Genomic DNA, 23,003 nt, shown 5'->3' on the forward strand with positions numbered 1-23,003 from the left:
GACCATTTCTTTCCTGCCTGATCGGTACATACATATCAAGGACACGTCGTATCTGCTCCTTGAAAAAGTCCCACATTTCCACCACATCCTTCCCTGACAGCCTATGCTCCCAACGTATGCTCCTCAAATCCTGTCTTACAGCATCGTAATTTCCCTTCCCCCAATTGTAAAAACTTCCTTGTTGTGTGCACCTATCCCTCTCCATAACCAAGGTGAAAGTGACAGAATTGTGGTCGCCATCACCAAAATGTTCACCCACTAACAAGCCCACCACTTGTCCCGGAGGCAACATTTCAGAATTTTGTTTGCTCCGACGGGTACTGTCAAACCTGTTGATTTTCTGTTTGGGTCTCGTCTTCTCAGCATACGCAGTCCCTTAGGTAAGACATGAAGTCAACTCGCAACCCCCCTGTGTGGAGAAGATTTCCGTTTGGGGAACATTCTCCTGACCCCATTAAAAGCGCACAGCTTCGAAGCCAAAGGAGAGCAGCGAACACACCGCCCCTGGGTGGGCTCGAACCACCAACCTTTCGGTTAACAGCCGAACGCGCTGACCAATTGCGCCACAGAGACAGGTGCAGATGGGGGCGGCACCATCGCTTAGTGATTTTATAATTCAGCCTCCCCGCCAAGAATTACAATTGTCGTCTATCAGTTTAACTTTTCCATAATCAAGCCTGGGAGATGCATTCTGGAGATACCGGGGGCTGTCTGCAGACACATCCATGTCACGAGGAACTAGCTTTCTTACTCCGGGGCCGTCGCCCTTCGAGCCTTTCAGTGTTTTGCCTGTTCCCGAGTTCTCTCATTGGCTCGGAGGCGAGAAGGGGTTTGAATTCCTGATGTTCACGAACGACAATTCTTTCAATGTCTCAGATCAGTTCGTGTGCCGAGAACATCAGAATCAACCTCCCGGCCTCTTCAACAAGGGGACGGTGTCTGGACTGTCGGACAGGTCATCTTTCATTCTCCTCCAAATCCGCTTCCCAAAGTGTTTCTAAAGGTTCACAAAGCTGGAGACTGGGATTTCTGTTTTGCTTCATGAACATTTGAACATTTTTCCATTTCCTAACTGACAATATTTTGCCAAAATCTCTTCCCAATTGTACGCCTTGTCTCATGTCCAGGGATGAGGAATTTCCATTTTGGGGAGACATTCCCAATGTTGAGAATGTTCGCTTTGGAGCAAACAAGGATAACTGGAGATTTCCTGGGGCTGTTGGTAATGATGGGAGAAGAAGCGGTGGGAATGGGCAGATTAATGATCAGAAGAACCAATTGCCACTGACCAGAGTCAGTTACCAGAGGACAGGGATTGAAGTTCTTGAATGAAAAGCAGCACTTGTGCCTAATAAACACAGAGAATACTGCAGAAAGCCAACAGGTCGAGCAGCATCTGTGGAAAGGTAAACAGAGCTGACGTTGTGAGTCTGATACGTTGTTTGTTCAGAACCCGAGTTTCCTGCATGGCAATCAATTCCCAGACATGAGAAAACGGGTCTTTATTGAGACGGGTTTTGTGAAGATTGAGCGATAATGCAACCAACAGGAAGTTATTTAAAATCGCCAGTGAAGAAAGCATAGCCAGCAGGTTAACACCCTGGGCGGGGAGCCCCAAATGATCTCTACGCCAACACCTTAAGTGTTCGGCCACAACTACACGCCCAAAGTTGAGGTCTAAACTTTCTCATGGAATAGTTCTAACAGGAAAGGTGAGTATTGGGCTTGTCCTGTCCGCGCCATAGTCCCAACGTTTCCTGTTCCCCTGGATTTGATCAGGACAGAGGAGGCTGATGGGAGATCGAATTGAACTACACACATTGATGGGAGATAGAGCGGCTGGGAAGGATCTATTCCCATGCGTAGAGAGATTAATAATCAGGGCCGAAAATAAGGAGCCACTTCAAGAAATTTGGGGTTCATTCAGCAAAGCTAATGTAGAACTGTTCACAGAAAATTGTGATGAAAGTCTCTCGAGTTATTTTGATGAGAAGTGTTGATGATGCTAATACAATCGATAGGATGAACGTAGATTGGTCAATGTATTTGGTGACAGTTCTGTTCTAGCCCTGTGAGCGAAACCTGGATCTGAAGGAGTAGAAGGGACATTAACAACATCGATCTGAAATTGGACACGTGACAAGGAACAGAGCCATCATTAACAGTTGGCTTTTGAACTGGAGAGGGTTTCTCGTGAAATTAGCTTGAGGCTTGAGGTATGCAAGGTCAAGATAATTTAGGTAAAACATGGAAACACTATCCTCATTAGCAGACAGTGAAAGGATTACAAGACACAAATTAAACATTTTCGACAAGTGATACAGGGGACTGGGAAGATAAGTATTAGAAACTGGCAACAACAAAGTTCTGCAGCACAACACTGACATTCAAAGACCGAAAACATCCAGGTCCTGATTAATCAGATGGCATTGTGGTGCTATTCTGCAAAACATCTACTTGCAATGTCCTACAAAAGAGTGACAAAACCCATCGCTGTCAGCCTAGGATAGAAAATCCGAAGGGATGAACGTTTGCTGATTTTCTGAAGATTCACAGAGCTTAGAAGGGGTTTTGGTGATTGTTTCTTTTCCACTCCCAGGAGCCGCAGTGGTTGAGGCGTTGAGTTGGGGAGAATAAGATGTGCCCGTAAACAGCGTGTGGGGCTATTTCAGCTTCCCCTCATCTGACTGCGCTGTGAGTTGACTCAGATGTTCTCAGGGACATTTACTGACGCGAGACAGTGTAAGGATTCTCATTCCCGCAGATCGGGAATTCAAACCGTATGCCGGCTTCAGGACAATGAGAAAGATTAATTGGGGTGTGTGAAGAAGCTGTGAGCTGCATTTCAAACAGGTAGGTGGAGTTTGGTGCGCCAGTCCCTGTGCGCATCCAACGCCACCATGCTGCAGAGTTCTGACGCCAACACGGACATGCGCAGCAATGGGAACATTCACAAGGTGAACAACCAAATATAATCACCGTCACTGATTCCCTTCCACAGGCCCAACTTTGTGAAGCAGTATCTTTCACTGGCAAAGGAAACGCCTTTTTCCACAGGTACCTGCTTCATTTCGATCACGATTTCAAGCCCCTCACTCTTCTAGTCTCATTTCCAAACACTTTGCTCATAGCCTCCAAAGAAGCTCTGAGGGTATCTGCTTGTTCCACCCGAACAGGCAGTGGGTTGCAGATTCCCACCAGTCCCAATTTGAGTGAAATGTTTTTCCCCCTCCACTGATTTGAATCTTAAAGAAGAAGCGGGGGAGCAAACTCCCTTTCTTTTCGACGACACTTCTCATTTTGTACTCGGCAGGGTTCACACCTGCGTGGGGAAGCCGCAATGGATTTCAAGTCCATCGCATCAACCACTCGGCCCACGATTCAGTACCACACTGACAGTTTGACTTCCCAGGTCTGTCTGCCTGTGGAGCTGAGAAAGAGTGAATCATCGCAGAGTTTGTTTGACTCCAATCACTTCGCAGTGATTCGAAAGGGTTAAATATCTGCACATGGTGTTTGCAGATATTTCGGTGTTTCTCCCGAAAAGATGAAATGAACTTTCAGTGAGAAATTGCAGGAGGAATTCAGCAGGGCAGGCAACATCTGTGGAAAGAGAATCAGAGGCAACATTTCAGAATTTTGTTTGCTCCGACGGGTACTGTCAAACCTGTTGATTTTCTGTTTGGGTCTCGTCTTCTCAGCATACGCAGTCCCTTAGGTAAGACATGAAGTCAACTCGCAACCCCCCTGTGTGGAGAAGATTTCCGTTTGGGGAACATTCTCCTGACCCCATTAAAAGCGCACAGCTTCGAAGCCAAAGGAGAGCAGCGAACACACCGCCCCTGGGTGGGCTCGAACCACCAACCTTTCGGTTAACAGCCGAATGCGCTGACCAATTGCGCCACAGAGACAGGTGCAGATGGGGGCGGCACCATCGCTTAGTGATTTTATAATTCAGCCTCCCCGCCAAGAATTACAATTGTCGTCTATCAGTTTAACTTTTCCATAATCAAGCCTGGGAGATGCATTCTGGAGATACCGGGGGCTGTCTGCAGACACATCCATGTCACGAGGAACGAGCTTTCTTACTCCGGGGCCGTCGCCCTTCGAGCCTTTCAGTGTTTTGCCTGTTCCCGAGTTCTCTCATTGGCTCGGAGGCGAGAAGGGGTTTGAATTCCTGATGTACACGAACGACAATTCTTTCAATGTCTCAGATCAGTTCGTGTGCCGAGAACATCAGAATCAACCTCCCGGCCTCTTCAACAAGGGGACGGTGTCTGGACTGTCGGACAGGTCATCTTTCATTCTCCTCCAAATCCGCTTCCCAGAGTGTTTCTAAAGGTTCACAAAGCTGGAGACTGGGATTTCTGTTTTGCTTCATGAACATTTGAACATTTTTCCATTTCCTAACTGACAATATTTTGCCAAAATCTCTTCCCAATTGTACGCCTTGTCTCATGTCCAGGGATGAGGAATTTCCATTTTGGGGAGACATTCCCAATGTTGAGAATGTTCGCTTTGGAGCAAACAAGGATAACTGGAGATTTCCTGGGGCTGTTGGTCATGATGGGAGAAGAAGCGTTGGGAATGGGCAGATTAATGATCAGAAGAACCAATTGCCACTGACCAGAGTCAGTTACCAGAGGACAGGGATTGAAGTTCTTGAATGAAAAGCAGCACTTGTGCCTAATAAACACAGAGAATACTGCAGAAAGCCAACAGGTCGAGCAGCATCTGTGGAAAGGTAAACAGAGCTGACGTTGTGAGTCTGATACGTTGTTTGTTCAGAACCCGAGTTTCCTGCATGGCAATCAATTCCCAGACATGAGAAAACGGGTCTTTATTGAGACGGGTTTTGTGAAGATTGAGCGATAATGCAACCAACAGGAAGTTATTTAAAATCGCCAGTGAAGAAAGCATAGCCAGCAGGTTAACACCCTGGGCGGGGAGCCCCAAATGATCTCTACGCCAACACCTTAAGTGTTCGGCCACAACTACACGCCCAAAGTTGAGGTCTAAACTTTCTCATGGAATAGTTCTAACAGGAAAGGTGAGTATTGGGCTTGTCCTGTCCGCGCCATAGTCCCAACGTTTCCTGTTCCCCTGGATTTGATCAGGACAGAGGAGGCTGATGGGAGATCGAATTGAACTAAACACATTGATGAAAGATAGAGCGGGTGGGAAGGATCCATTCCCATGCGGAGAGAGATTAATAATCAGGGCCGAAAATAAGGAGCCACTTCAAGAAATTTGGGGTTCATTCAGCAAAGCTCATGTAGAACTGTTCACAGAAAATTGTGATGAAAGTCTCTCGAGTTATTTTGATGAGAAGTGTTGATGATGCTAATACAATCGATAGGATGAACGTAGATTGGTCAATGTATTTGGTGACAGTTCTGTTCTAGCCCTGTGAGCGAAACCTGGATCTGAAGGAGTAGAAGGGACATTAACAACATCGATCTGAAATTGGACACGTGACAAGGAACAGAGCCATCATTAACAGTTGGCTTTTGAACTGGAGAGGGTTTCTCGTGAAATTAGCTTGAGGCTTGAGGTATGCAAGGTCAAGATAATTTAGGTAAAACATGGAAACACTATCCTCATTAGCAGACAGTGAAAGGATTACAAGACACAAATTAAACATTTTCGACAAGTGATACAGGGGACTGGGAAGATAAGTATTAGAAACTGGCAACAACAAAGTTCTGCAGCACAACACTGACATTCAAAGACCGAAAACATCCAGGTCCTGATTAATCAGATGGCATTGTGGTGCTATTCTGCAAAACATCTACTTGCAATGTCCTACAAAAGAGTGACAAAACCCATCGCTGTCAGCCTAGGATAGAAAATCCGAAGGGATGAACGTTTGCTGATTTTCTGAAGATTCACAGAGCTTAGAAGGGGTTTTGGTGATTGTTTCTTTTCCACTCCCAGGAGCCGCAGTGGTTGAGGCGTTGAGTTGGGGAGAATAAGATGTGCCCGTAAACAGCGTGTGGGGCTATTTCAGCTTCCCCTCATCTGACTGCGCTGTGAGTTGACTCAGATGTTCTCAGGGACATTTACTGACGCGAGACAGTGTAAGGATTCTCATTCCCGCAGATCGGGAATTCAAACCGTATGCCGGCTTCAGGACAATGAGAAAGATTAATTGGGGTGTGTGAAGAAGCTGTGAGCTGCATTTCAAACAGGTAGGTGGAGTTTGGTGCGCCAGTCTCTGTGCGCATCCAACGCCACCATGCTGCAGAGTTCTGACGCCAACACGGACATGCGCAGCAATGGGAACATTCACAAGGTGAACAACCAAATATAATCACCGTCACTGATTCCCTTCCACAGGCCCAACTTTGTGAAGCAGTATCTTTCACTGGCAAAGGAAACGCCTTTTTCCACAGGTACCTGCTTCATTTCGATCACGATTTCAAGCCCCTCACTCTTCTAGTCTCATTTCCAAACACTTTGCTCATAGCCTCCAAAGAAGCTCTGAGGGTATCTGCTTGTTCCACCCGAACAGGCAGTGGGTTGCAGATTCCCACCAGTCCCAATTTGAGTGAAATGTTTTTCCCCCTCCACTGATTTGAATCTTAAAGAAGAAGCGGGGGAGCAAACTCCCTTTCTTTTCGACGACACTTCTCATTTTGTACTCGGCAGGGTTCACACCTGCGTGGGGAAGCCGCAATGGATTTCAAGTCCATCGCATCAACCACTCGGCCCACGATTCAGTACCACACTGACAGTTTGACTTCCCAGGTCTGTCTGCCTGTGGAGCTGAGAAAGAGTGAATCATCGCAGAGTTTGTTTGACTCCAATCACTTCGCAGTGATTCGAAAGGGTTAAATATCTGCACATGGTGTTTGCAGATATTTCGGTGTTTCTCCCGAAAAGATGAAATGAACTTTCAGTGAGAAATTGCAGGAGGAATTCAGCAGGGCAGGCAACATCTGTGGAAAGAGAATCAGAGGCAACATTTCAGAATTTTGTTTGCTCCGACGGGTACTGTCAAACCTGTTGATTTTCTGTTTGGGTCTCGTCTTCTCAGCATACGCAGTCCCTTAGGTAAGACATGAAGTCAACTCGCAACCCCCCTGTGTGGAGAAGATTTCCGTTTGGGGAACATTCTCCTGACCCCATTAAAAGCGCACAGCTTCGAAGCCAAAGGAGAGCAGCGAACACACCGCCCCTGGGTGGGCTCGAACCACCAACCTTTCGGTTAACAGCCGAATGCGCTGACCAATTGCGCCACAGAGACAGGTGCAGATGGGGGCGGCACCATCGCTTAGTGATTTTATAATTCAGCCTCCCCGCCAAGAATTACAATTGTCGTCTATCAGTTTAACTTTTCCATAATCAAGCCTGGGAGATGCATTCTGGAGATACCGGGGGCTGTCTGCAGACACATCCATGTCACGAGGAACGAGCTTTCTTACTCCGGGGCCGTCGCCCTTCGAGCCTTTCAGTGTTTTGCCTGTTCCCGAGTTCTCTCATTGGCTCGGAGGCGAGAAGGGGTTTGAATTCCTGATGTACACGAACGACAATTCTTTCAATGTCTCAGATCAGTTCGTGTGCCGAGAACATCAGAATCAACCTCCCGGCCTCTTCAACAAGGGGACGGTGTCTGGACTGTCGGACAGGTCATCTTTCATTCTCCTCCAAATCCGCTTCCCAAAGTGTTTCTAAAGGTTCACAAAGCTGGAGACTGGGATTTCTGTTTTGCTTCATGAACATTTGAACATTTTTCCATTTCCTAACTGACAATATTTTGCCAAAATCTCTTCCCAATTGTACGCCTTGTCTCATGTCCAGGGATGAGGAATTTCCATTTTGGGGAGACATTCCCAATGTTGAGAATGTTCGCTTTGGAGCAAACAAGGATAACTGGAGATTTCCTGGGGCTGTTGGTCATGATGGGAGAAGAAGCGTTGGGAATGGGCAGATTAATGATCAGAAGAACCAATTGCCACTGACCAGAGTCAGTTACCAGAGGACAGGGATTGAAGTTCTTGAATGAAAAGCAGCACTTGTGCCTAATAAACACAGAGAATACTGCAGAAAGCCAACAGGTCGAGCAGCATCTGTGGAAAGGTAAACAGAGCTGACGTTGTGAGTCTGATACGTTGTTTGTTCAGAACCCGAGTTTCCTGCATGGCAATCAATTCCCAGACATGAGAAAACGGGTCTTTATTGAGACGGGTTTTGTGAAGATTGAGCGATAATGCAACCAACAGGAAGTTATTTAAAATCGCCAGTGAAGAAAGCATAGCCAGCAGGTTAACACCCTGGGCGGGGAGCCCCAAATGATCTCTACGCCAACACCTTAAGTGTTCGGCCACAACTACACGCCCAAAGTTGAGGTCTAAACTTTCTCATGGAATAGTTCTAACAGGAAAGGTGAGTATTGGGCTTGTCCTGTCCGCGCCATAGTCCCAACGTTTCCTGTTCCCCTGGATTTGATCAGGACAGAGGAGGCTGATGGGAGATCGAATTGAACTACACACCTTGATGAGAGATAGAGCGGGTGGGAAGGATCCATTCCCATGCGTAGAGAGATTAATAATCAGGGCCGAAAATAAGGAGCCACTTCAAGAAATTTGGGGTTCATTCAGCAAAGCTAATGTAGAACTGTTCACAGAAAATTGTGATGAAAGTCTCTCGAGTTATTTTGATGAGAAGTGTTGATGATGCTAATACAATCGATAGGATGAACGTAGATTGGTCAATGTATTTGGTGACAGTTCTGTTCTAGCCCTGTGAGCGAAACCTGGATCTGAAGGAGTAGAAGGGACATTAACAACATCGATCTGAAATTGGACACGTGACAAGGAACAGAGCCATCATTAACAGTTGGCTTTTGAACTGGAGAGGGTTTCTCGTGAAATTAGCTTGAGGCTTGAGGTATGCAAGGTCAAGATAATTTAGGTAAAACATGGAAACACTATCCTCATTAGCAGACAGTGAAAGGATTACAAGACACAAATTAAACATTTTCGACAAGTGATACAGGGGACTGGGAAGATAAGTATTAGAAACTGGCAACAACAAAGTTCTGCAGCACAACACTGACATTCAAAGACCGAAAACATCCAGGTCCTGATTAATCAGATGGCATTGTGGTGCTATTCTGCAAAACATCTACTTGCAATGTCCTACAAAAGAGTGACAAAACCCATCGCTGTCAGCCTAGGATAGAAAATCCGAAGGGATGAACGTTTGCTGATTTTCTGAAGATTCACAGAGCTTAGAAGGGGTTTTGGTGATTGTTTCTTTTCCACTCCCAGGAGCCGCAGTGGTTGAGGCGTTGAGTTGGGGAGAATAAGATGTGCCCGTAAACAGCGTGTGGGGCTATTTCAGCTTCCCCTCATCTGACTGCGCTGTGAGTTGACTCAGATGTTCTCAGGGACATTTACTGACGCGAGACAGTGTAAGGATTCTCATTCCCGCAGATCGGGAATTCAAACCGTATGCCGGCTTCAGGACAATGAGAAAGATTAATTGGGGTGTGTGAAGAAGCTGTGAGCTGCATTTCAAACAGGTAGGTGGAGTTTGGTGCGCCAGTCCCTGTGCGCATCCAACGCCACCATGCTGCAGAGTTCTGACGCCAACACGGACATGCGCAGCAATGGGAACATTCACAAGGTGAACAACCAAATATAATCACCGTCACTGATTCCCTTCCACAGGCCCAACTTTGTGAAGCAGTATCTTTCACTGGCAAAGGAAACGCCTTTGTCCACAGGTACCTGCTTCATTTCGATCACGATTTCAAGCCCCTCACTCTTCTAGTCTCATTTCCAAACACTTTGCTCATAGCCTCCAAAGAAGCTCTGAGGGTATCTGCTTGTTCCACCCGAACAGGCAGTGGGTTGCAGATTCCCACCAGTCCCAATTTGAGTGAAATGTTTTTCCCCCTCCACTGATTTGAATCTTAAAGAAGAAGCGGGGGAGCAAACTCCCTTTCTTTTCGACAACACTTCTCATTTTGTACTCGGCAGGGTTCACACCTGCGTGGGGAAGCCGCAATGGATTTCAAGTCCATCGCATCAACCACTCGGCCCACGATTCAGTACCACACTGACAGTTTGACTTCCCAGGTCTGTCTGCCTGTGGAGCTGAGAAAGAGTGAATCATCGCAGAGTTTGTTTGACTCCAATCACTTCGCAGTGATTCGAAAGGGTTAAATATCTGCACATGGTGTTTGCAGATATTTCGGTGTTTCTCCCGAAAAGATGAAATGAACTTTCAGTGAGAAATTGCAGGAGGAATTCAGCAGGGCAGGCAACATCTGTGGAAAGAGAATCAGAGGCAACATTTCAGAATTTTGTTTGCTCCGACGGGTACTGTCAAACCTGTTGATTTTCTGTTTGGGTCTCGTCTTCTCAGCATACGCAGTCCCTTAGGTAAGACATGAAGTCAACTCGCAACCCCCCTGTGTGGAGAAGATTTCCGTTTGGGGAACATTCTCCTGACCCCATTAAAAGCGCACAGCTTCGAAGCCAAAGGAGAGCAGCGAACACACCGCCCCTGGGTGGGCTCGAACCACCAACCTTTCGGTTAACAGCCGAACGCGCTGACCAATTGCGCCACAGAGACAGGTGCAGATGGGGGCGGCACCATCGCTTAGTGATTTTATAATTCAGCCTCCCCGCCAAGAATTACAATTGTCGTCTATCAGTTTAACTTTTCCATAATCAAGCCTGGGAGATGCATTCTGGAGATACCGGGGGCTGTCTGCAGACACATCCATGTCACGAGGAACTAGCTTTCTTACTCCGGGGCCGTCGCCCTTCGAGCCTTTCAGTGTTTTGCCTGTTCCCGAGTTCTCTCATTGGCTCGGAGGCGAGAAGGGGTTTGAATTCCTGATGTTCACGAACGACAATTCTTTCAATGTCTCAGATCAGTTCGTGTGCCGAGAACATCAGAATCAACCTCCCGGCCTCTTCAACAAGGGGACGGTGTCTGGACTGTCGGACAGGTCATCTTTCATTCTCCTCCAAATCCGCTTCCCAAAGTGTTTCTAAAGGTTCACAAAGCTGGAGACTGGGATTTCTGTTTTGCTTCATGAACATTTGAACATTTTTCCATTTCCTAACTGACAATATTTTGCCAAAATCTCTTCCCAATTGTACGCCTTGTCTCATGTCCAGGGATGAGGAATTTCCATTTTGGGGAGACATTCCCAATGTTGAGAATGTTCGCTTTGGAGCAAACAAGGATAACTGGAGATTTCCTGGGGCTGTTGGTCATGATGGGAGAAGAAGCGTTGGGAATGGGCAGATTAATGATCAGAAGAACCAATTGCCACTGACCAGAGTCAGTTACCAGAGGACAGGGATTGAAGTTCTTGAATGAAAAGCAGCACTTGTGCCTAATAAACACAGAGAATACTGCAGAAAGCCAACAGGTCGAGCAGCATCTGTGGAAAGGTAAACAGAGCTGACGTTGTGAGTCTGATACGTTGTTTGTTCAGAACCCGAGTTTCCTGCATGGCAATCAATTCCCAGACATGAGAAAACGGGTCTTTATTGAGACGGGTTTTGTGAAGATTGAGCGATAATGCAACCAACAGGAAGTTATTTAAAATCGCCAGTGAAGAAAGCATAGCCAGCAGGTTAACACCCTGGGCGGGGAGCCCCAAATGATCTCTACGCCAACACCTTAAGTGTTCGGCCACAACTACACGCCCAAAGTTGAGGTCTAAACTTTCTCATGGAATAGTTCTAACAGGAAAGGTGAGTATTGGGCTTGTCCTGTCCGCGCCATAGTCCCAACGTTTCCTGTTCCCCTGGATTTGATCAGGACAGAGGAGGCTGATGGGAGATCGAATTGAACTACACACCTTGATGAAAGATAGAGCGGGTGGGAAGGATCCATTCCCATGCGTAGAGAGATTAATAATCAGGACCGAAAATAAGGAGCCACTTCAAGAAATTTGGGGTTCATTCAGCAAAGCTAATGTAGAACTGTTCACAGAAAATTGTGATGAAAGTCTCTCGAGTTATTTTGATGAGAAGTGTTGATGATGCTAATACAATCGATAGGATGAACGTAGATTGGTCAATGTATTTGGTGACAGTTCTGTTCTAGCCCTGTGAGCGAAACCTGGATCTGAAGTAGTAGAAGGGACATTAACAACATCGATCTGAAATTGGACACGTGACAAGGAACAGAGCCATCATTAACAGTTGGCTTTTGAACTGGAGAGGGTTTCTCGTGAAATTAGCTTGAGGCTTGAGGTATGCAAGGTCAAGATAATTTAGGTAAAACATGGAAACACTATCCTCATTAGCAGACAGTGAAAGGATTACAAGACACAAATTAAACATTTTCGACAAGTGATACAGGGGACTGGGAAGATAAGTATTAGAAACTGGCAACAACAAAGTTCTGCAGCACAACACTGACATTCAAAGACCGAAAACATCCAGGTCCTGATTAATCAGATGGCATTGTGGTGCTATTCTGCAAAACATCTACTTGCAATGTCCTACAAAAGAGTGACAAAACCCATCGCTGTCAGCCTAGGATAGAAAATCCGAAGGGATGAACGTTTGCTGATTTTCTGAAGATTCACAGAGCTTAGAAGGGGTTTTGGTGATTGTTTCTTTTCCACTCCCAGGAGCCGCAGTGGTTGAGGCGTTGAGTTGGGGAGAATAAGATGTGCCCGTAAACAGCGTGTGGGGCTATTTCAGCTTCCCCTCATCTGACTGCGCTGTGAGTTGACTCAGATGTTCTCAGGGACATTTACTGACGCGAGACAGTGTAAGGATTCTCATTCCCGCAGATCGGGAATTCAAACCGTATGCCGGCTTCAGGACAATGAGAAAGATTAATTGGGGTGTGTGAAGAAGCTGTGAGCTGCATTTCAAACAGGTAGGTGGAGTTTGGTGCGCCAGTCTCTGTGCGCATCCAACGCCACCATGCTGCAGAGTTCTGACGCCAACACGGACATGCGCAGCAATGGGAACATTCACAAGGTGAACAACCAAATATAATCACCGTCACTGATTCCCTTCCACAGGCCCAACTTTGTGAAGCAGTATCTTTCACTGGCAAAGGAAACGCCTTTTTCCACAGGTACCTGCTTCATTTCGATCACGATTTCAAGCCCCTCACTCTTCTAGTCTCATTTCCAAACACTTTGCTCATAGCCTCCAAAGAAGCTCTGAGGGTATCTGCTTGTTCCACCCGAACAGGCAGTGGGTTGCAGATTCCCACCAGTCCCAATTTGAGTGAAATGTTTTTCCCCCTCCACTGATTTGAATCTTAAAGAAGAAGCGGGGGAGCAAACTCCCTTTCTTTTCGACGACACTTCTCATTTTGTACTCGGCAGGGTTCACACCTGCGTGGGGAAGCCGCAATGGATTTCAAGTCCATCGCATCAACCACTCGGCCCACGATTCAGTACCACACTGACAGTTTGACTTCCCAGGTCTGTCTGCCTGTGGAGCTGAGAAAGAGTGAATCATCGCAGAGTTTGTTTGACTCCAATCACTTCGCAGTGATTCGAAAGGGTTAAATATCTGCACATGGTGTTTGCAGATATTTCGGTGTTTCTCCCGAAAAGATGAAATGAACTTTCAGTGAGAAATTGCAGGAGGAATTCAGCAGGGCAGGCAACATCTGTGGAAAGAGAATCAGAGGCAACATTTCAGAATTTTGTTTGCTCCGACGGGTACTGTCAAACCTGTTGATTTTCTGTTTGGGTCTCGTCTTCTCAGCATACGCAGTCCCTTAGGTAAGACATGAAGTCAACTCGCAACCCCCCTGTGTGGAGAAGATTTCCGTTTGGGGAACATTCTCCTGACCCCATTAAAAGCGCACAGCTTCGAAGCCAAAGGAGAGCAGCGAACACACCGCCCCTGGGTGGGCTCGAACCACCAACCTTTCGGTTAACAGCCGAACGCGCTGACCAATTGCGCCACAGAGACAGGTGCAGATGGGGGCGGCACCATCGCTTAGTGATTTTATAATTCAGCCTCCCCGCCAAGAATTACAATTGTCGTCTATCAGTTTAACTTTTCCATAATCAAGCCTGGGAGATGCATTCTGGAGATACCGGGGGCTGTCTGCAGACACATCCATGTCACGAGGAACTAGCTTTCTTACTCCGGGGCCGTCGCCCTTCGAGCCTTTCAGTGTTTTGCCTGTTCCCGAGTTCTCTCATTGGCTCGGAGGCGAGAAGGGGTTTGAATTCCTGATGTTCACGAACGACAATTCTTTCAATGTCTCAGATCAGTTCGTGTGCCGAGAACATCAGAATCAACCTCCCGGCCTCTTCAACAAGGGGACGGTGTCTGGACTGTCGGACAGGTCATCTTTCATTCTCCTCCAAATCCGCTTCCCAAAGTGTTTCTAAAGGTTCACAAAGCTGGAGACTGGGATTTCTGTTTTGCTTCATGAACATTTGAACATTTTTCCATTTCCTAACTGACAATATTTTGCCAAAATCTCTTCCCAATTGTACGCCTTGTCTCATGTCCAGGGATGAGGAATTTCCATTTTGGGGAGACATTCCCAATGTTGAGAATGTTCGCTTTGGAGCAAACAAGGATAACTGGAGATTTCCTGGGGCTGTTGGTAATGATGGGAGAAGAAGCGGTGGGAATGGGCAGATTAATGATCAGAAGAACCAATTGCCACTGACCAGAGTCAGTTACCAGAGGACAGGGATTGAAGTTCTTGAATGAAAAGCAGCACTTGTGCCTAATAAACACAGAGAATACTGCAGAAAGCCAACAGGTCGAGCAGCATCTGTGGAAAGGTAAACAGAGCTGACGTTGTGAGTCTGATACGTTGTTTGTTCAGAACCCGAGTTTCCTGCATGGCAATCAATTCCCAGACATGAGAAAACGGGTCTTTATTGAGACGGGTTTTGTGAAGATTGAGCGATAATGCAACCAACAGGAAGTTATTTAAAATCGCCAGTGAAGAAAGCATAGCCAGCAGGTTAACACCCTGGGCGGGGAGCCCCAAATGATCTCTACGCCAACACCTTAAGTGTTCGGCCACAACTACACGCCCAAAGTTGAGGTCTAAACTTTCTCATGGAATAGTTCTAACAGGAAAGGTGAGTATTGGGCTTGTCCTGTCCGCGCCATAGTCCCAACGTTTCCTGTTCCCCTGGATTTGATCAGGGCAGAGGAGGCTGATGGGAGATCGAATTGAACTACACACATTGATGAGAGATCGAGCGGCTGGGAAGGATCCATTCCCATGCGTAGAGAGATTAATAATCAGGACCGAAAATAAGGAGCCACTTCAAGAAATTTGGGGTTCATTCAGCAAAGCTAATGTAGAACTGTTCACAGAAAATTGTGATGAAAGTCTCTCGAGTTATTTTGATGAGAAGTGTTGATGATGCTAATACAATCGATAGGATGAACGTAGATTGGTCAATGTATTTGGTGACAGTTCTGTTCTAGCCCTGTGAGCGAAACCTGGATCTGAAGTAGTAGAAGGGACATTAACAACATCGATCTGAAATTGGACACGTGACAAGGAACAGAGCCATCATTAACAGTTGGCTTTTGAACTGGAGAGGGTTTCTCGTGAAATTAGCTTGAGGCTTGAGGTATGCAAGGTCAAGATAATTTAGGTAAAACATGGAAACACTATCCTCATTAGCAGACAGTGAAAGGATTACAAGACACAAATTAAACATTTTCGACAAGTGATACAGGGGACTGGGAAGATAAGTATTAGAAACTGGCAACAACAAAGTTCTGCAGCACAACACTGACATTCAAAGACCGAAAACATCCAGGTCCTGATTAATCAGATGGCATTGTGGTGCTATTCTGCAAAACATCTACTTGCAATGTCCTACAAAAGAGTGACAAAACCCATCGCTGTCAGCCTAGGATAGAAAATCCGAAGGGATGAACGTTTGCTGATTTTCTGAAGATTCACAGAGCTTAGAAGGGGTTTTGGTGATTGTTTCTTTTCCACTCCCAGGAGCCGCAGTGGTTGAGGCGTTGAGTTGGGGAGAATAAGATGTGCCCGTAAACAGCGTGTGGGGCTATTTCAGCTTCCCCTCATCTGACTGCGCTGTGAGTTGACTCAGATGTTCTCAGGGACATTTACTGACGCGAGACAGTGTAAGGATTCTCATTCCCGCAGATCGGGAATTCAAACCGTATGCCGGCTTCAGGACAATGAGAAAGATTAATTGGGGTGTGTGAAGAAGCTGTGAGCTGCATTTCAAACAGGTAGGTGGAGTTTGGTGCGCCAGTCTCTGTGCGCATCCAACGCCACCATGCTGCAGAGTTCTGACGCCAACACGGACATGCGCAGCAATGGGAACATTCACAAGGTGAACAACCAAATATAATCACCGTCACTGATTCCCTTCCACAGGCCCAACTTTGTGAAGCAGTATCTTTCACTGGCAAAGGAAACGCCTTTTTCCACAGGTACCTGCTTCATTTCGATCACGATTTCAAGCCCCTCACTCTTCTAGTCTCATTTCCAAACACTTTGCTCATAGCCTCCAAAGAAGCTCTGAGGGTATCTGCTTGTTCCACCCGAACAGGCAGTGGGTTGCAGATTCCCACCAGTCCCAATTTGAGTGAAATGTTTTTCCCCCTCCACTGATTTGAATCTTAAAGAAGAAGCGGGGGAGCAAACTCCCTTTCTTTTCGACGACACTTCTCATTTTGTACTCGGCAGGGTTCACACCTGCGTGGGGAAGCCGCAATGGATTTCAAGTCCATCGCATCAACCACTCGGCCCACGATTCAGTACCACACTGACAGTTTGACTTCCCAGGTCTGTCTGCCTGTGGAGCTGAGAAAGAGTGAATCATCGCAGAGTTTGTTTGACTCCAATCACTTCGCAGTGATTCGAAAGGGTTAAATATCTGCACATGGTGTTTGCAGATATTTCGGTGTTTCTCCCGAAAAGATGAAATGAACTTTCAGTGAGAAATTGCAGGAGGAATTCAGCAGGGCAGGCAACATCTGTGGAAAGAGAATCAGAGGCAACATTTCAGAATTTTGTTTGCTCCGACGGGTACTGTCAAACCTGTTGATTTTCTGTTTGGGTCTCGTCTTCTCAGCATACGCAGTCCCTTAGGTAAGACATGAAGTCAACTCGCAACCCCCCTGTGTGGAGAAGATTTCCGTTTGGGGAACATTCTCCTGACCCCATTAAAAGCGCACAGCTTCGAAGCCAAAGGAGAGCAGCGAACACACCGCCCCTGGGTGGGCTCGAACCACCAACCTTTCGGTTAACAGCCGAATGCGCTGACCAATTGCGCCACAGAGACAGGTGCAGATGGGGGCGGCACCATCGCTTAGTGATTTTATAATTCAGCCTCCCCGCCAAGAATTACAATTGTCGTCTATCAGTTTAACTTTTCCATAATCAAGCCTGGGAGATGCATTCTGGAGATACCGGGGGCTGTCTGCAGACACATCCATGTCACGAGGAACGAGCTTTCTTACTCCGGGGCCGTCGCCCTTCGAGCCTTTCAGTGTTTTGCCTGTTCCCGAGTTCTCTCATTGGCTCGGAGGCGAGAAGGGGTTTGAATTCCTGATGTACACGAACGACAATTCTTTCAATGTCTCAGATCAGTTCGTGTGCCGAGAACATCAGAATCAACCTCCCGGCCTCTTCAACAAGGGGACGGTGTCTGGACTGTCGGACAGGTCATCTTTCATTCTCCTCCAAATCCGCTTCCCAAAGTGTTTCTAAAGGTTCACAAAGCTGGAGACTGGGATTTCTGTTTTGCTTCATGAACATTTGAACATTTTTCCATTTCCTAACTGACAATATTTTGCCAAAATCTCTTCCCAATTGTACGCCTTGTCTCATGTCCAGGGATGAGGAATTTCCATTTTGGGGAGACATTCCCAATGTTGAGAATGTTCGCTTTGGAGCAAACAAGGATAACTGGAGATTTCCTGGGGCTGTTGGTCATGATGGGAGAAGAAGCGTTGGGAATGGGCAGATTAATGATCAGAAGAACCAATTGCCACTGACCAGAGTCAGTTACCAGAGGACAGGGATTGAAGTTCTTGAATGAAAAGCAGCACTTGTGCCTAATAAACACAGAGAATACTGCAGAAAGCCAACAGGTCGAGCAGCATCTGTGGAAAGGTAAACAGAGCTGACGTTGTGAGTCTGATACGTTGTTTGTTCAGAACCCGAGTTTCCTGCATGGCAATCAATTCCCAGACATGAGAAAACGGGTCTTTATTGAGACGGGTTTTGTGAAGATTGAGCGATAATGCAACCAACAGGAAGTTATTTAAAATCGCCAGTGAAGAAAGCATAGCCAGCAGGTTAACACCCTGGGCGGGGAGCCCCAAATGATCTCTACGCCAACACCTTAAGTGTTCGGCCACAACTACACGCCCAAAGTTGAGGTCTAAACTTTCTCATGGAATAGTTCTAACAGGAAAGGTGAGTATTGGGCTTGTCCTGTCCGCGCCATAGTCCCAACGTTTCCTGTTCCCCTGGATTTGATCAGGACAGAGGAGGCTGATGGGAGATCGAATTGAACTACACACATTGATGAGAGATAGAGCGGGATGGAAGGATCCATTCCCATGCGGAGAGAGATTAATAATCAGGACGGAAAATAAGGAGCCACTTCAAGAAATTTGGGGTTCATTCAGCAAAGCTAATGTAGAACTGTTCACAGAATATTGTGATGAAAGTCTCTCGAGTTATTTTGATGAGAAGTGTTGATGATGCTAATACAATCGATAGGATGAACGTAGATTGGTCAATGTATTTGGTGACAGTTCTGTTCTAGCCCTGTGAGCGAAACCTGGATCTGAAGGAGTAGAAGGGACATTAACAACATCGATCTGAAATTGGACACGTGACAAGGAACAGAGCCATCATTAACAGTTGGCTTTTGAACTGGAGAGGGTTTCTCGTGAAATTAGCTTGAGGCTTGAGGTATGCAAGGTCAAGATAATTTAGGTAAAACATGGAAACACTATCCTCATTAGCAGACAGTGAAAGGATTACAAGACACAAATTAAACATTTTCGACAAGTGATACAGGGGACTGGGAAGATAAGTATTAGAAACTGGCAACAACAAAGTTCTGCAGCACAACACTGACATTCAAAGACCGAAAACATCCAGGTCCTGATTAATCAGATGGCATTGTGGTGCTATTCTGCAAAACATCTACTTGCAATGTCCTACAAAAGAGTGACAAAACCCATCGCTGTCAGCCTAGGATAGAAAATCCGAAGGGATGAACGTTTGCTGATTTTCTGAAGATTCACAGAGCTTAGAAGGGGTTTTGGTGATTGTTTCTTTTCCACTCCCAGGAGCCGCAGTGGTTGAGGCGTTGAGTTGGGGAGAATAAGATGTGCCCGTAAACAGCGTGTGGGGCTATTTCAGCTTCCCCTCATCTGACTGCGCTGTGAGTTGACTCAGATGTTCTCAGGGACATTTACTGACGCGAGACAGTGTAAGGATTCTCATTCCCGCAGATCGGGAATTCAAACCGTATGCCGGCTTCAGGACAATGAGAAAGATTAATTGGGGTGTGTGAAGAAGCTGTGAGCTGCATTTCAAACAGGTAGGTGGAGTTTGGTGCGCCAGTCCCTGTGCGCATCCAACGCCACCATGCTGCAGAGTTCTGACGCCAACACGGACATGCGCAGCAATGGGAACATTCACAAGGTGAACAACCAAATATAATCACCGTCACTGATTCCCTTCCACAGGCCCAACTTTGTGAAGCAGTATCTTTCACTGGCAAAGGAAACGCCTTTGTCCACAGGTACCTGCTTCATTTCGATCACGATTTCAAGCCCCTCACTCTTCTAGTCTCATTTCCAAACACTTTGCTCATAGCCTCCAAAGAAGCTCTGAGGGTATCTGCTTGTTCCACCCGAACAGGCAGTGGGTTGCAGATTCCCACCAGTCCCAATTTGAGTGAAATGTTTTTCCCCCTCCACTGATTTGAATCTTAAAGAAGAAGCGGGGGAGCAAACTCCCTTTCTTTTCGACGACACTTCTCATTTTGTACTCGGCAGGGTTCACACCTGCGTGGGGAAGCCGCAATGGATTTCAAGTCCATCGCATCAACCACTCGGCCCACGATTCAGTACCACACTGACAGTTTGACTTCCCAGGTCTGTCTGCCTGTGGAGCTGAGAAAGAGTGAATCATCGCAGAGTTTGTTTGACTCCAATCACTTCGCAGTGATTCGAAAGGGTTAAATATCTGCACATGGTGTTTGCAGATATTTCGGTGTTTCTCCCGAAAAGATGAAATGAACTTTCAGTGAGAAATTGCAGGAGGAATTCAGCAGGGCAGGCAACATCTGTGGAAAGAGAATCAGAGGCAACATTTCAGAATTTTGTTTGCTCCGACGGGTACTGTCAAACCTGTTGATTTTCTGTTTGGGTCTCGTCTTCTCAGCATACGCAGTCCCTTAGGTAAGACATGAAGTCAACTCGCAACCCCCCTGTGTGGAGAAGATTTCCGTTTGGGGAACATTCTCCTGACACCATTAAAAGCGCACAGCTTCGAAGCCAAAGGAGAGCAGCGAACACACCCCCCCTGGGTGGGCTCGAACCACCAACCTTTCGGTTAACAGCCGAACGCGCTGACCAATTGCGCCACAGAGACAGGTGCAGATGGGGGCGGCACCATCGCTTAGTGATTTTATAATTCAGCCTCCCCGCCAAGAATTACAATTGTCGTCTATCAGTTTAACTTTTCCATAATCAAGCCTGGGAGATGCATTCTGGAGATACCGGGGGCTGTCTGCAGACACATCCATGTCACGAGGAACTAGCTTTCTTACTCCGGGGCCGTCGCCCTTCGAGCCTTTCAGTGTTTTGCCTGTTCCCGAGTTCTCTCATTGGCTCGGAGGCGAGAAGGGGTTTGAATTCCTGATGTACACGAACGACAATTCTTTCAATGTCTCAGATCAGTTCGTGTGCCGAGAACATCAGAATCAACCTCCCGGCCTCTTCAACAAGGGGACGGTGTCTGGACTGTCGGACAGGTCATCTTTCATTCTCCTCCAAATCCGCTTCCCAAAGTGTTTCTAAAGGTTCACAAAGCTGGAGACTGGGATTTCTGTTTTGCTTCATGAACATTTGAACATTTTTCCATTTCCTAACTGACAATATTTTGCCAAAATCTCTTCCCAATTGTACGCCTTGTCTCATGTCCAGGGATGAGGAATTTCCATTTTGGGGAGACATTCCCAATGTTGAGAATGTTCGCTTTGGAGCAAACAAGGATAACTGGAGATTTCCTGGGGCTGTTGGTCATGATGGGAGAAGAAGCGTTGGGAATGGGCAGATTAATGATCAGAAGAACCAATTGCCACTGACCAGAGTCAGTTACCAGAGGACAGGGATTGAAGTTCTTGAATGAAAAGCAGCACTTGTGCCTAATAAACACAGAGAATACTGCAGAAAGCCAACAGGTCGAGCAGCATCTGTGGAAAGGTAAACAGAGCTGACGTTGTGAGTCTGATACGTTGTTTGTTCAGAACCCGAGTTTCCTGCATGGCAATCAATTCCCAGACATGAGAAAACGGGTCTTTATTGAGACGGGTTTTGTGAAGATTGAGCGATAATGCAACCAACAGGAAGTTATTTAAAATCGCCAGTGAAGAAAGCATAGCCAGCAGGTTAACACCCTGGGCGGGGAGCCCCAAATGATCTCTACGCCAACACCTTAAGTGTTCGGCCACAACTACACGCCCAAAGTTGAGGTCTAAACTTTCTCATGGAATAGTTCTAACAGGAAAGGTGAGTATTGGGCTTGTCCTGTCCGCGCCATAGTCCCAACGTTTCCTGTTCCCCTGGATTTGATCAGGACAGAGGAGGCTGATGGGAGATCGAATTGAACTACACACCTTGATGAAAGATAGAGCGGGTGGGAAGGATCTATTCCCATGCGTAGAGAGATTAATAATCAGGGCCGAAAATAAGGAGCCACTTCAAGAAATTTGGGGTTCATTCAGCAAAGCTAATGTAGAACTGTTCACAGAAAATTGTGATGAAAGTCTCTCGAGTTATTTTGATGAGAAGTGTTGATGATGCTAATACAATCGATAGGATGAACGTAGATTGGTCAATGTATTTGGTGACAGTTCTGTTCTAGCCCTGTGAGCGAAACCTGGATCTGAAGGAGTAGAAGGGACATTAACAACATCGATCTGAAATTGGACACGTGACAAGGAACAGAGCCATCATTAACAGTTGGCTTTTGAACTGGAGAGGGTTTCTCGTGAAATTAGCTTGAGGCTTGAGGTATGCAAGGTCAAGATAATTTAGGTAAAACATGGAAACACTATCCTCATTAGCAGACAGTGAAAGGATTACAAGACACAAATTAAACATTTTCGACAAGTGATACAGGGGACTGGGAAGATAAGTATTAGAAACTGGCAACAACAAAGTTCTGCAGCACAACACTGACATTCAAAGACCGAAAACATCCAGGTCCTGATTAATCAGATGGCATTGTGGTGCTATTCTGCAAAACATCTACTTGCAATGTCCTACAAAAGAGTGACAAAACCCATCGCTGTCAGCCTAGGATAGAAAATCCGAAGGGATGAACGTTTGCTGATTTTCTGAAGATTCACAGAGCTTAGAAGGGGTTTTGGTGATTGTTTCTTTTCCACTCCCAGGAGCCGCAGTGGTTGAGGCGTTGAGTTGGGGAGAATAAGATGTGCCCGTAAACAGCGTGTGGGGCTATTTCAGCTTCCCCTCATCTGACTGCGCTGTGAGTTGACTCAGATGTTCTCAGGGACATTTACTGACGCGAGACAGTGTAAGGATTCTCATTCCCGCAGATCGGGAATTCAAACCGTATGCCGGCTTCAGGACAATGAGAAAGATTAATTGGGGTGTGTGAAGAAGCTGTGAGCTGCATTTCAAACAGGTAGGTGGAGTTTGGTGCGCCAGTCCCTGTGCGCATCCAACGCCACCATGCTGCAGAGTTCTGACGCCAACACGGACATGCGCAGCAATGGGAACATTCACAAGGTGAACAACCAAATATAA

General features: G+C 46.5%; 7 non-coding genes across 7 annotated transcripts; all 7 read right to left on the bottom strand.

Annotated features, from left to right (window-relative positions):
- Positions 1–499: 499 nt before the first annotated feature.
- On the bottom strand, positions 500–573 carry trnan-guu (transfer RNA asparagine (anticodon GUU)). Its single transcript has one exon. It is a non-coding gene; the product is annotated as a tRNA-Asn (tRNA).
- Positions 574–3,837: 3,264 nt separating this feature from the next.
- trnan-guu (transfer RNA asparagine (anticodon GUU)) lies at positions 3,838–3,911 on the bottom strand. The gene has a single exon. It is a non-coding gene; the product is annotated as a tRNA-Asn (tRNA).
- Positions 3,912–7,175: 3,264 nt separating this feature from the next.
- Positions 7,176–7,249, bottom strand: trnan-guu (transfer RNA asparagine (anticodon GUU)). The gene has a single exon. It is a non-coding gene; the product is annotated as a tRNA-Asn (tRNA).
- A 3,264-nt stretch (positions 7,250–10,513) lies between these two features.
- On the bottom strand, positions 10,514–10,587 carry trnan-guu (transfer RNA asparagine (anticodon GUU)). The gene has a single exon. It is a non-coding gene; the product is annotated as a tRNA-Asn (tRNA).
- A 3,264-nt stretch (positions 10,588–13,851) lies between these two features.
- Positions 13,852–13,925, bottom strand: trnan-guu (transfer RNA asparagine (anticodon GUU)). The gene has a single exon. It is a non-coding gene; the product is annotated as a tRNA-Asn (tRNA).
- Positions 13,926–17,189: 3,264 nt separating this feature from the next.
- On the bottom strand, positions 17,190–17,263 carry trnan-guu (transfer RNA asparagine (anticodon GUU)). The gene has a single exon. It is a non-coding gene; the product is annotated as a tRNA-Asn (tRNA).
- A 3,264-nt stretch (positions 17,264–20,527) lies between these two features.
- On the bottom strand, positions 20,528–20,601 carry trnan-guu (transfer RNA asparagine (anticodon GUU)). The gene has a single exon. It is a non-coding gene; the product is annotated as a tRNA-Asn (tRNA).
- Positions 20,602–23,003: the final 2,402 nt, after the last annotated feature.

Source organism: Chiloscyllium punctatum, chromosome 36, assembly GCF_047496795.1.
Source record: "Chiloscyllium punctatum isolate Juve2018m chromosome 36, sChiPun1.3, whole genome shotgun sequence".
Classification (NCBI taxonomy): Eukaryota; Metazoa; Chordata; class Chondrichthyes; order Orectolobiformes; family Hemiscylliidae; genus Chiloscyllium; species Chiloscyllium punctatum.